Source organism: Monodelphis domestica, chromosome 2 (genome assembly GCF_027887165.1).
Source record: "Monodelphis domestica isolate mMonDom1 chromosome 2, mMonDom1.pri, whole genome shotgun sequence".
Taxonomy (NCBI): domain Eukaryota; kingdom Metazoa; phylum Chordata; class Mammalia; order Didelphimorphia; family Didelphidae; genus Monodelphis; species Monodelphis domestica.
Window position 1 is genome coordinate 462,384,753 of NC_077228.1, and position 13,645 is coordinate 462,398,397.

General features: G+C 33.8%; 1 protein-coding gene across 10 annotated transcripts in view; it reads left to right on the top strand.

Moving 5' to 3' along the window:
* The window catches only part of PTBP2 (polypyrimidine tract binding protein 2), a 139,949-nt gene that overhangs the window by 112,529 nt on the left and 13,775 nt on the right, over window positions 1-13,645 (top strand). The gene's annotated exons all lie outside the window — the stretch shown is intronic.

Sequence of the window (13,645 nt, forward strand, 5' to 3'; positions counted from 1 at the left end):
TGTTAAATGGGAAGGTATCGCTTAAGCTATATTATAATATACCAAGGAGCCAATCCTTTAAAATGTTGGTAAGTTTTTTTTGTAGTTTTTGTTTTTCTCAGGTAAGAAATTACATGATTGTTATTTGGACAAAACTTGAACCTCCTTCACAGGTTTCATTAAAAAATACCCATGAAATACAAAACACACCAAAATTCTACAAATATGCTATGAAGAAAGATACACGTGGAAATCTCATTAGTTCTAAATATACTTCATATTTTGATATACCATTACTATCTTTTAGCATCTGCTGTCCTTGTGCATGTTCTTGAGGGCTAATCTTAATTTTCTTATTTAATACAATATAGATCCAGTCAGATAAAACATGTCGAATTTATGCAACGAGGGAAAATGGCATGTGTATTTTTATATAGCATTTCATAGCCTCTATTAATTTTCACATTATTAGGTAATCTTTATAGACTTGCTTATATTTTTTGTTCTATTTTTCTCATGATTTTAGGTTTTGTTGGGGACAATGGAATGCTACTCCTAGTAATTACAGTAGTGAATTCCTTCTAATGGGTCAGTTTAGAAAAAGATTTTCATTATTTTATATCTATTTTGCCATTTGTTTGATTTTTACATTTCAGTTCATATCTACATTTAAAAATCAGAGAAGACTAGTTTAGAAAGCAATTTTAGAGATTATCTAGATCAGTTTTTAATCTGAGGTCTCTGAACTTGTTTTTTAAATATTTTGCTAAAACAACATTTCAATACAATTGATTTCCTTTATAATCCTATGTTTAATTTGGGCATTTAAGAGAATTGTTTTGGAAAAGGAGCCAGTTTTCACCAGATTGCCAAAGAGGTTCATGATATAAAAAATATTAGGAATCTTTGATCTAAATCAGCGGTTCTCAACCTCTCAATTTGTAGCAATGAGAATACATAATGCATATTAGGTATTTACATTCCGAATCATAACTGTAGCAAAATTAGAGTTTTGATGTAGCCATCAAAATAATTTTTTGGTTTGGGGTCACTGCAACATGAGGAACTGTATTGCGGGGTCATGGCATTAGAAAGGTTGAGAACCACTGATCTAAATGGAACCTGCCCCTTTTCCCCCTACAAAAAGATACTGCCTCAAAAGAAGTTAAGATAATTTCTAGCAATCTAGAGCTAAAACCCACAACCCTGATTATACTTAACTAACTTGCATATACTTATATTACATATCTTCCCTGATTGTCCTTGCAATGAGGAAAAACTTGTAGAATTTAGAACATTTAGAATCATATTACATTTATTCCAAAAGTGAAATGGGCTGCTTTGTGAGAAATCGGGTTCCTCTTTAAAAAAGAGTCTTCAATAATAAACCAGTGGCTACTTTTGGGATGTTTTATAGGGAGTATTGATAACAATATTAACTGCAGTGATACCGAATATTTATTTAGTGCTTATCTTGCTTATATATTGAATTATCTGTTCTCTTTGATACCTTCCAGCTCATAGATGATGTGACTGTGCTATGGCTATGGAAAAATATATGCCAAGTGTCACTTAGTGAAAGGATGTATATAAATACATGTATAGAGACAGATTTAGTTATTAATGACACTGAGTGCTGAAAGGCAGTTTTGGTATAGTACTGGTGTAGGACCACCTAAATAAGCTGCAAAAACTTCTAGTAAGATCCAAGAGAGATATCTAGGTGAATCATCAGAAGACTATCCTAACAAAGTTTTAAAAGGAGTATCATAAGATGGCATTTGATTGATATTTTTTGGGTAACGGAAATTCATTTGGACCATCAACTAAGTCAATATACTGTAAAAATTAAATTACTCTCTAGTAATAAAAATATTATATTTTATGAGGTTTGTTAAGGATTATTAGAAATTAAGGAATAAAGAAGATACAAAATAATAACTCATGTGCCCTTGGCTGATTAGCCAATTCAGAACCCCTGCACTTCGCTTACTTACTACATCATTGCAATGGAAGAGAGAGATAGGTGTTACTGTCAGTTAAATACTAATTGTGATCTTTCCCAGGTGGAGACTGAGGTGAGGTTATAGGGAATTCTGGGAATTATCAAGGACTTCTGGGGATTGAAGTCTATGATTCATAATTTCCATTTTACAATACACAGTATGAAATTATCTTGATAACCAGAGTTTCTAGGGAATTTTAATGGTAACATATCTTGATATGCTAGAGTTGTCCTTCTATGTGTTATGAAGATGTATAAGACTGACTATTTATCTGGGACTTAAGAATGATTTGAAGAAACTGATTGTCTTCAGGACTTAGAGCATCTTGAAGAAATTGAAAATTTTACAGTCTGGCTGAGGTAACCACGGAAATCAAATCTCTCAGTCCTGGAACATTAGACTGAATTTGATTTCTATCTGCTACTGGCTCATTTCATACCATTTCTCAAAGTTTTTCTGGGATGAGGTAGCCAAAAGTTCTTGTGCTTTCTATAGACATGTTTTGTCCTAGACTTAGTATCTTTGGTCACAGAACTTTAGTTGAGTCCCAGAGTCTTAGTCTCTGATTGAGTTTATAAGTTGGCCTCAACTATAAGATATCAGTCTCTAAGACTCAGTGAGTCATTGTATGGCCAAAACCTTAAGACTGAGTTACTTCATATTCTTATTTTGCTATCTTGTGCTGAAAATATGTACCAGAGATGTCTTTGTTTCCCCTTTCACCTAGGAATCCATCACCCCATTCCTTACAGGCCCTTTCCCATCTCCCTTCACTAAGAATTATAAAAATAGTTGCCAGTTCTGTCTGTCTGTCTCTCTCTCTCTTCCTCTTCCTCTTCCTCTTCCTCTTTCTCTTTCTCTTTCTCTCTCTCTCTCCCTCTTCCCTACCCCTGTTACAGATAGTCACTAAATTTTTATTTATAGCTTACTTTGTGCACTAGGCACTGCTTTAAGCACTGGAGTTATAGAGAATATCAAAAGATATTCCCCTGCTCACAATCTAATGGGATTGTCAACTTATCTGTAACTGGTAGTTTTATTAGAGAGTTACCTAAGATTTAGGTGTCTTGAACTATTACCAGGATCATATACAAGTATAGTATATATGTCAATATGTCCGAGGTGGGACATGACATCTATGTTCTGACTCCTGGGCCAACCCTTTATATATACATAGACACATGTATGTGTGGGTATAAAGAGTCTTATTTCTTTAGCTTCAGAAAATACCTGGTGCTTCCTCCTTAAAAAGCACATTGTATATCTTAACTATTTTTCATAATCATTGTGTCATAAAGCTAAAGGCTTTTAAGCCAAAATTCCCCGAGATTATAGAAGTTCAGCAGGATTCTCTTTCTGGCCTAATTGATCCTATGTTAAGCTGTGATTTTTCTATTTCTCAAAATACCTATGGCATTGAATTGGGAGCTGACACGAAGTAATTATGGTTTCAAAAGTTTTCAGGTTAGAACAGGTTACCTCAAGCAGTAAATCTCAAGATTATTTTCTGAGAGTCAGAGATATTCATAGCTGAGAGTTGCCAAAATGAATGTAGTTTGTTTTCATTGGATATGGATAACCACCAGCATATGTGGGGTGGTTAAATTGTTCTATGCCTTTTTATGGATTACGTATTCATATTCTGCCAGTTTTTTTTTCTTATCACCCAGGCAAATATTTTCACATTTCTGTTTTTGAACGGGTTTATGGCCACTGCCACCATCATTTTATAGTTCTGCCAGTTAAAAAAAAAAATGTAACTTTTTAAAGATATATGTAGTTGGTTCTACACAACACCCTGAGGATATTGTTAAAATAAATCCCGGTATTTCAAATGTGTTTAACAGTACTAATGCAGAACATTGGCTTTGGGGTGTAGGGAGAAGTATCTTAGTAATTTTCTGACATCATTACAGTTCAGTTTAACAAGTATTTATTGAATACTTATTATTTTACATTTTGTTCAAGCACTATATATAAGTATCCACCCCAATTGTTAATTAGTGCTGCTGACATTTGGCCTGTATTCTTGATTCCTAGATTGCTTAAAACAACCTGATGGATTACACTATAAGAGAGCAAGTATATCATATGTAAAAGAAATTTAAAAAAAACTAATGTTCAATATCACATATGGTGCATAATTAGGTGTTTCTTAGAATTATAGTTGGCATTTTCACTGAAAAAATATGTGGTTCCAACAAAAATATTTCTGAAATTTCAATTTTTTGAAAATCAGTGAATTTAATGAGTAATTGTTGATTTCACTTCAATATTTAAGTGTCTCCTATATGAATGAATGAATAAGTGAAAAAGCATTTGTCAGATGCAAAGTCCCAAGCACTGTTCTATTTGTTTGTGGTAACAATAGAAAAAATAAGGTAACCACTACTCTTGAACTTATACTCTAGTGGGGGAATAACATACATAAACAAAAATTAGTTCAAGGGGTAGATGGTTAGGCCCATGAGTCCTTAGGCTACATTGGTCAATCAGATGTCAGTTTTAGAGGCCGGGGGGGGGGGGGGTGCAAAATATTTAGAAAAGCTTAAGAGGACCCCAAGAATCCATGGCATGATGAATGGTAAGACCTGGTAGTCTCTGGTCACCGGGAATAACTTTAGTAGATAACTCTCATACAAGCATTATGAGCAATCAGTCATATTCATTTTTTGTGCAGCTACAAGGAGAAGGGAGTGAGGGAAAGGAAAATGGGGAAAGGGCACTTTGATGTGGCAAGGCAGTCATACCTAACCCATGGTGTCTAGATGACTTCAAAGGAAAACGGTTCTGTGCTTTGGCACTGTTAAGGTTATAATTATGAGTAAGACATTCTATCAGGTACTTTGTTTGTACAGCAATGTGAACTCTCAACCCAACTCCAAAACTCACTGGCTATGATATAGGCATGTTACTTAATTTCTTGGAACCTCTATTTCACGTTTAAAATTATTTCACAAAGTAAATTTCAAAATATAATATAAATGTTAGTTAAAGTTCAAAGAGTGGGAAATTATGTTGTCTAATTTTTAAAAAATGCTTTTAATATGAGTAATAACCTACATTATATCATTATGGTATTGATTTTATTGCTTGTCATTATTTAGAAACCTGTGAGCTTTTCCAGCTAGGGAAATAGTACTCCAAAAGATTTCAGTCTCCTCCTAATAAAACACATCATGTCGGGACAGGTCATCATCATCATCCATTTCTTGGTCCCTAAGTGTGGGTAATACCCTAAGACTATCTTTGACCTTCTTGTGTCTGTTAACTTTCTTGGGAATCTTCATCAACTCCCATTGGTTTAATCTCTGTGGTGGTTACTCCCAGATTTATGTAACTTTAGTAATTGAGCTCATTGTCCCAGGTCACCAACTTTGCATTGGACATTTCTGACTTAATTGCCCTAAACTTCTTAAACCAACATATCCAACATAGAACTCATTCACTTTTCCCCTAAGTGCCCTCCCCTTCCTAAGTTTTCTTAATTCTTTCATAGCCACTGTCATCCTTCCAGTCACCCAAGGTTTGCAACCTTGTAGACATTCTTGAGTCTTTGATTCTCTTTAATTCAGTGTATCTAATATTTTGCCAATTTTTGTTTATTTTTACCTCTGTAACATCTCACACATTTATCTCCCTATTTAAACAACTACCCTGGTCCAGACCCTCATCACCTCTTGCTTCAATTATCTCATTAACATCCTAATTGGTCTCATACTTCAAATCTTTCTCTCATATAAATACACATAGCTGCCAAAATGCTACAGTGATATTCATAAAGCAAAGATTTCATTGTGTGTGTGAGGAACAGAGAGACAAGACACACAGAGAAAGACAGAGACAGAAAATGATTAAGATCTAAGGGTTCATACTTGAAGAGGAAATGAGATGTAATAAAACCAAGGACACAAATGGAGGGGTAATTAGCCTTTAAGTAAGAAGGTACCATCTCTTCATCAGACTAGAGAAAAGGAGAGAATGGGGTATGGTGGTTCTATTTTCATGTTACCTGTTAAGTATGATAAACCAAAAAGTGAAAGTAAGTTTTAGTAGGAAATAGTCATGTCTTTTTCTGTTCTGTTTTGTTTGACATTTTGTAAAGAGGTTAATGAAAGAAAATGGAAAACAAGATTAGCAGTAGAAGAATTGGCAAGGTTAGGTCATAGCACCTGTAGTTGTTTTATTATTAAGGTTTGGTTATAAGAAATCTATTTTTTTCACCTTCTAGATATGTGTGAAGGAAATTATTGAGGTGACTTTGGTCACAAGGATAGAATCAAAACTCTTGTACCCCCTGTACTGGACAGGAAAAGCCAGCAATTGAGGTAGGGGACAATGAAGCAGGATGCAGGCCCTATGTCCCCTGGACATTCAAGGCAGAGGACAAATAGCAGCAGTTGGCTCATTAGGTATAAGTTGTGAGAGTCAGTGGGTGGAGAGAAAGTCAGATAAACTGAGGCCCTACCTGATCCTGGTCCCTTGGCTTCTGAAATAGATCAGATACACCAAGCATGTATCTGATAAGTAAGAGGTTTAGGTCTTAAGTAGTTAAATGGAGGCTACATGTAAATCCTTTCTTGAGGAATGATTTATGTCCTTGCTATGCTCTCATCCTCTCCTTTCTGATTAATAAAAATTTTAAAAATCCATGGTCAGACTCAAAATTTTAATCTTAATATTTATTCATATTGACATATTACTTTTTATCATGTGGAAAGTTCATCCATGGAGCTGATCCCATGCTTTCTTACCTATATCAATTCTTTTCCATGTTCTTCCAGAAATCATCCATAGAAGATCTATCTAATATGTGTAAGCCTTTCTCTATCGTGCCCCCCCCCCCCCATATATTTTAGTAATACTTATGTAGCACTATGGCTATATTTTATCCCTTTTAATACATGAGTAGCTCACATCCTTTTATGATCAAAAGTACTCTTGATAATGTCTTTTATAGCACTTTTGCTCATAAATCATCATTTATAGCATGACATACCTTCCATATGTCTTTTTATCACCCATTGGGTCAACTACAATTTTTATTGCTTTTAGCCTGGTGGTCCATGATTCACAGTCATATAGCATCAGGCAATTAATGTTATTTTTAAAAGTTAAACCTTTAAATATCAGAACTTTTTTCTTTTTGCTACATTTTTATATTATGAAAACTGTATTTAGCGAATGCTCTGTAATCTATATTCTGTGATTTTTTATTATTGTTTTGCTATCAGCATTGGTAATAAAGACAGCATGACATAGTGGATAAAAAATTGGCCTCATATACAGGAAACGATGGGTTCTTGACTGGTCCCTAACACATACATACTAGCTGTGTGATCATCTGCCTGTTATTTAATGTCTCGGTGTTCTAAGCAACTTTTAGACGATGAATAGTAAAGCAGCTGCCTATGTATATTGATATAAAGTGTTTCCTCAGTATGAGTTTGCTGGGTCATAGAAATCATGCATCTAGACCTCAAAATAATATATATTTAAATTTTTAACTAAGTGTGTCTCTGGCCCAAGTATAAATTTATTTGGTATCTTCAAAATGTTGCTTTGTATTCTGATACATTAGAAATGCTGAATTTAAAATGCAAATGTCTTTGTGGATTGTTTTTTAATCTTGTGCCTCTTCTTTGGTACAGATCAAATCCCAACCATACCATGGATCTATATCTTCCTATAATCTTGCAGTTGATCATAGATTAGATTTAGAGCTCAGCAGGTTCATATATACTATCTGGTCTAGCACCTTCATTTTACAGATGAGGAAACCTAACTCGTGCCCTCAAAATCTATATCTACTTCACATGGGGACAAATGCCGTACTTAGACTTAAACTGCCCGTTTAATATTTTATCATTTGAATAAGCTACTTTATGCCACATATTAGTCATTATTAAGTAATCTTCTTAAAGTGCAGTTATGATCATGGAACCTCCCTCCCCCTTGTAAACCCTATTAGCTCTCATTCCATAACCTTCAGGATTAAGCCTTTCACAACTACCTTTTCTTTTTCTTTTTTTTTAACCCTTACCTTCCATCTTGAAATTAATACTGTATATTATTTCCAAGGCAGAAGAGTGGTAAGGGCCAGGCAATGGGGGTCAAGTGATTTGCCCAGAGCCACTCAGCTAGGAAGTGTCTGCGGTCATATTTGAATCCAGGACCTCCCATTCTCTTGGCTTAGCTCTCAATCCACTGAGCTACCCAGCTGCCCCCCACAACTGATCTTTCTAATCTTTTCATACTTGACTACCCTCTGTATATTCTACCATCTGGAATCATTGGCTTTCTTGCTGTTCCTTATATACAGTTCTTTATCTCCTAACTCTTTCCCTTTTTATGGGCTTTCTTCTATTTTTGAAATTCTTGCCTATCTTCTGGCTTCCATGATTTTAAGATGCAGTTCAAGTTTCCCTCCTGTCTTTCACTGGAAGCCTTCTCCAAATTCTTTTAATTCTAGTGTCTTTCCTATGTTAGTTACATCATTAAATTTATCCTGTTTGTAGCTTAAATTATGTATATTTCTTTGAATGTTGTCTCCCCTTTAGATTAGAAGATCCTTAGGGAGAACACAGGGATTGTTTTTTGCTTTTTTTTCCTAACCTTGCTTAGCACAGTGCTTGATGCATTAACACTTAATAAATGTTTGTTGATTGATTGAAGAGGGAAAAAAAGGCTCAAAAGCCCACTTCCCTGATACACCAAAAAAGGATCCTAAAAGGAAAAAATGTATAAAACTGCCCCCCCCCAAAAGTATGTGGGTGAATGTGTATATATGTTTGTATCTGATTAGTAAATATATAGGAAGAAATTAAAACTAGTAGTACTGGATGAAAGGTAGTCTTTTAGATTTTCTATAGATTACATAAAAACAAGAAACCTCAGAATGACTCCAAAGAGAAGTAAAACTTAAAATAAAAGAAATCTGGAGGGGGCAGCTGGGTAGCTCAGTGGATTGAGAACCAGGCCTAGGGACGGGAGGTCCTAGGTCTGGCCTCAGCCACTTCCTAGCTGTGTGACCCTGGGCAAGTCACTTGACCCCCATTGCCTAGCCCTCACCACTCTTCTGCCTTGGAGCCAATTCACAGTATTGACTCCAAGACGGAAGGTAAGGGTTTAAAAAAAAAAAAAGAAATCTGGAATTAGAACTAATTCAAACATAACAAATTAGGCACAGTAGGCAAAACTATCATTTTATTCATGTGATAGATTTCAAATAATCTTCCTTAATATTTTATATAAAATATAAATATGCAAAATCAAGCAGCTCTTATTCTACAAAGCCATGTTCCAGTTTCTACTGCTATAATAGGGGCTATAGTGTATTTCTACTCAATCCTTTTATTGACACTTTAGTATTTAAGGAATTAGGCTAAATAGATATAGCACATATTTTTTCCCATGTAGGTATTATTTGGAATTGACTTAGAAAATGAATTTGAATAATTTAATAGTTTTTTTCCTTTCCTGAAACCAAAGGCCTAAATTTTACTGTTCTCTTCCCTATGAAATGAAGTTAAGAATGGACAGTTTTTAAAAATTTTTTTCATTGGTTTTATTGAATAATGATTTCATAATCATACAGTAGCTGTGTAATACTTATAAAGCTATTCCTTTCACATGATTTGTACTTTTAAAGAAACTGAAATGAATTTTCAACCAATGAGCAAAAATGGGTTTGCCTTTAGTTGACTATTTAGGAGTGGAGAAGGAGGTGATCTGTACAATACTGAAAATGGCATGGTATTTATATGGGGATTATGATGTTAATCCAGATTTCGTTAGTGACCAATATTTTCAAAAGGTTTACCCTATCCTGAGAATTTTTCACATGAAAGATAACTTAAAGGAATTCTAGTCTTGGTATTTCACTAATATAGAACTACCTTTTACAATAGCATTCTTTAAAAAATTCATCTCTTTGCTTGATCTGCTTCCAGTGACAAGACTTTGCAAATCAACCCATTCCTTTCTCAGATAACTCTATTTGAAAACTTGAGTCATCCTAATGCAGTTCTGTACTGAGGAAGTTCAATGCAATGTTTGTCTTTTGTCTCCTTATTTTAGCTGCTAATTTGTTCATTCATTCCTAAGCCTTGTTTTGAAGATTTTCTTAATCTTTGACTATAGCTCACTTTCTTCTAACAACCTTTCCCTTTTTCTTATCTTGAAGTTTACAATTAGGTTCAAACTCCTGGATGAAGTAGTGAGCAAGAAGTAAAATAGAGGCCTTTGTTTCAAAAGAAAAGTTTAAGGAACTGGTTATTATTGTGGAGTTTAGCAAAGGGAAAATAGTAATGTGTCAGGCATTATGGATCAAGAAACTTGAGGTGCATTAAAAATACTATTTCACAATATAGATTCTTATTCTTTAAGGACAGAAGTGCTATGGAGAATTTAAATAATTTTACTATGAATAAAGGGGAAATGAGATACAGAGTTAGATGTATTTATTGATATAGTTGTTGGATGACCTGCTTCATTACTGATGTAGAATAATCTACTTATTTGATGATTTTTAAAGCATAAAACAGTTGATTATGGATTTTTCAAAATGAAACACCGAAACTAAAGAACAAAATATGATAGCCTTTTATTCTTTACCCTCTTTTTTTCCCTGTCACAACTATCTGATGATTCCTGTCTTTACTTAATAATTTATTTTAAATTTAAGGTTTAAATTTAAAATAAATTATTTTGCTCCTTTATCAACATTCTTTCTTCTTGGTGGTAAGAAAGTAAAGAATGGCAGTGTATACTTGTCTGTATATAAGGATGTCCCTCCCTGCTTTCCTGTTTTTAATTTTATCTAATTTCTTCTTCTCCCGTATTAAATTAGGATGAAAATTTTTACAGGCTATGATATGCTATTAAAAATGCATGTGATGCACGTTTTCATGGGCTTACCTTAGGCTTCCTAAATATTGTCTTTATTTGTATAAGTATGCCATTTAGCTCTTAAGGTTTCATGCACAAAGACATAGGATCTTTAAGAATATGGAACTTCAGAGGAAACAACATTCTGAGAACTCCTGTAGGGTAAGTCTTCTCTATATTCTTTTTCCCCTGTACAAACTAATTTAAAATATCAAGAAATACTGACTCTACAAAGAAAACTGAGACATTCTGATTGTGAATATGGTGATCTAGGTAAAACATTTCATTTGGATAATGTAGATTTCATCTGCCTCCTGTTGTTTTAAAATACAGAATTCATTCTATAAAAATAAGCTCTATGATAAACATTTGTTAATTGCCCACTATGCCAGACATTGTGCAAAGAGGAATGGTATCCAGCACAGGGACATGATGGAGAAGTTCAGAGGAGTGCAGATGTGTGGAAAAAGAAAAAGTGGCTAGCCTGGGCCCCAGGGGCAGAGAATATTGATATGTGAGTTAGCAGGCTGAATTAATTGTGCTCAATGAAGATACTCCTGGGGCATAATAGAGGTATCTAGAAGAATGCAGCTTGGTGACAGAAGCAAGATTTATTTTCAAATTCTAAATCTAGTTTTCTTTCTACCCTAACATGCTATTATTATTCCAAAGGTAAAGTAGATATTTCATGCCGGTATTTTAATAATTATTTTTGTTATAGATTTTTAAAATAATTTAAAAAAATTTTTTTAATGATTCAGAATGTTTTTAATGTACTTATTTTTCCTCTGTATAAGTGTAATTGATACAGGACTATACTAATCTAATTATGTAGTTAAGAAGTAATTTTATCCTACAATTTCTTGGTTTTTTAAAAATTACTTTATTATGCCTGGTTGTGGTATAGTAGATAGGGCAATGACCCAATTTGGAGTGGGGAAGACCTGGATTCAAATGCCATGGTACATTTGCTATATGATTCTGAAAAAGTTACTTTAAACTCTTTTTGTCTAGCTTTCCTCATTTGTAAAAACAAGGGGTTGAATTAGAGGGATCTCTATGTTCCCTTTCATCTTGAAGTTTATGAACCTGTAATTGAAATGATTATAATGGCAAATCCCAAAGGGCTAAGAAATAAATATTAATAGTTTTAATGGTATTATGAAATGATGAAATCATAGTAGCTTATAACTTCAGATACTTGAATGAGATTTTAATAAACATTTTAATATCTTCCTTAGAAAATAGCTTTAATTGGACCTAATATTCCAGTGGAGAGAAAGGAATAAACTATAGTGTTTCTGTTCATAAGAACTGATTCATGAGCACTTTAGACTCTATCTAGTAAAATCATTAGTTTTTTGTATAGCACAGAAATTAAAATCCAGATGTCTAGAGTACCTTCATGAACCTAAAATGTTTGAGACTTGGGTTTCTGAACTTGCCAAGATATTTGAATAGATAAGTGACCTGATAACAATACTGTTGCCTTTTCCCTAAATTTCCAATCTACAAAGAACATTAGCAAGGGGAAATTCTTAAAGGAAAATATGTTCTAGGTGAAATTAAAAGGATTTGTGTTAACTTCTGTCATCCAATCGATTAGGACTCTGTGTGGCTTATGTTCCAGTGCATACTTCAAAAATGTTTTGATCACCTGCACTGAAATTAAGTTTTCTCTATTTTCTCTAGTGATACTACTTAGTACCTTACTTTATCACATTTTAGGTCCAATAATATATTTTTCATTTTTGTCTCTAATATTTTTAAATGGTCTATTGTAATAATATTCCAAGGTTACTATTTGTAATTATGGCAAATGCTTATTTCCATTTTACATATGAGACCACTAAATTCTAGCAGATTATTGGGTAAATAATTTGTCCCATCTCATAAAACCATATGCCATAAATTAGACTAGGATAAGAGCCACTAACATTCTATTGGAGAAGCTGCAAAGACTCATAAATTATCATTTGGAGGGCATATGAACTTCAGTAGAACAACCAGTCTTTAACTAAAAATAATTTGTACCATAGTTAATTGTTCAGTGGTTGTATTTTTAAATATTGCCTTTATAGATAAGAACATAGTATGACTTGAAGGGCAATATTGTTAGCATATATATTCATTTAATTAATAAATATGTTTAAAGTCCTCACCATATGACCAAAAGTATTCTTGACTGTGGTAATACTAAGATTAAAAATGAATAGACCCTGTTCTGAAGGAATGCATGTGTGTGTGTTGGGGGAGGGGGGAGAGATCAATAGTTACATAAACATAAGTTAATATACAAAATAAAATTTCTGGAGGGGTGACACTAGCATCTTGAGTGAAGAGTTAATCAAGATAGATCCACGAGATGGCACTTTAGCTGAGCCTTAAAAGTGACTAGGATTTGAGGAATAGAAATTGGGAAGGAGAGCATAGGGAACATCCTAGGCAAAGGCATATAAGGAGATGTAATGCCATATATGAAGACTAGAAAGTACTAGTTTAACTGGAATATAATCTGAAGGAGAGTAATGTAGAGTAAACCAGGAAAAAAAAATAACTGAAACCACATTGTGACAGGCTTTCTTTGCCAAAACCTAAGAGTTTGTATTTTATTTTGGAGTGAATTGGGAGCTATTTACTAGAATTTCTTGAACAGGAGAGTGAGATGGTCAAACCTGTGCTAGAGGTACCAAAAAATATTGCTTCAGAATAAAAACATAGCATTAGACCACCAGCTCCTGCACTTGTCTGTTTCTGTACTCATCTCATAT